Source organism: Triticum urartu, chromosome 5 (genome assembly GCF_003073215.2).
Source record: "Triticum urartu cultivar G1812 chromosome 5, Tu2.1, whole genome shotgun sequence".
NCBI classification, from domain to species: domain Eukaryota; kingdom Viridiplantae; phylum Streptophyta; class Magnoliopsida; order Poales; family Poaceae; genus Triticum; species Triticum urartu.
In genome coordinates this window covers 628317580-628318891 of record NC_053026.1, presented here as the reverse complement: position 1 = coordinate 628318891, position 1312 = coordinate 628317580, and positions in this window count along the sequence as shown.

Genomic DNA, 1312 nt, shown 5'->3' with positions numbered 1-1312 from the left:
AACCTAGTTCGCCCCTTGGATAGAATAGGGGATAAGACAACGGGTCATATGCTCCGGATGACACGCGTATGCTATGCCTTTCGTTGTTGTTACCATAAAGTGTTATCCTATGGTCAAACCTTTTTGCCAGGTCGCTGCCCTCAACCCAAATTGCAGCAACCTCAGATGACAAAGGTCTATTATATTTTCTTTGATCAAGCCTCTTATCGGTGTTTAGGTCTATCCTATAATCATCAAGGTTCCCCTTGTGTGCACCCAAACTCCTAAATTGCTGGGAGTAAGGGTTCTCTTTAAGTATGTCTACTAACTTCTTCACGACCTCTTGATCTAATTGATTTGTGGCCGCCTTACGATGGGTTATGGTTGGGTCGTCATCATAGAAGTACAACTGCAGATGTTCTGGACGTGAGCTAGGCCCGAACGAATGCACATTGTGATAGATGGTTCCGTGTACCCGGAATGTGTATACCCCGGACTTCATGTTCGTGTAGTTCTCATCAAGGCTGACGCCAAGGGTTGTGAAGGCGAAATGCCCATTGAAGAACCGTATGTTCTCACGAAAATGTCTGGAATCTGCATCCATGCTGGACCATAGCCTCATAAGCTCTGGGATTGGTTCCGGTTGTTTAAGCTCGATCTGTCCATTGCGACAGCAGAATCCGTCAGTCTCAGAAACAAACTTTCTGGCCTTGCAGTGTTTGCAGTTTGTGTCGAGCTTCAGGATGTGGGTGTGGTCTGGTATGTTTGTGTACACACAGTCTAATGGATCAACCTCGCCAGATATAAAAGACGTCATGCTAGCTTCCTCGTCATCCTCGAATGCGTCATTATCGGATCCTATAGGCATTCGTTGAAACATGATCATGAAAATAATATTGACATAGTACTACAACTACAATGAAGATCCTAGCCTTCCTAAAACAGACTTGACCATACCTTGGTCACGATACAAGTAGTACTCCTCATCCATCATTTCGGCTGGTGTCGGATCATCGCCCATGATGGGCTCTGGGAACACATTGATGTCGTCTGCATTATAGTTGAACAGTCAGGGACAAAGACCTGATCAGGTCAGTATAAGGTTGCTGAGAAGTTGCATCAGAACAGAAGAAAATCGATTACATACCAGGGGTGCAAACACCGTAATTCGGCATGCCCGGGGGAGGGTCGCCATCCGATGAATCATCGTCGGCAGCCCGAGAGAGGGGGATCGCGAGACTATCAGCTGTTGAGTTAGTAATGTCTGGACGAGGGAGTGCGAGAGATTCTTTGCACGGGGTATTTTTCCTTTTAGCATAACAGGCCTTCCTTT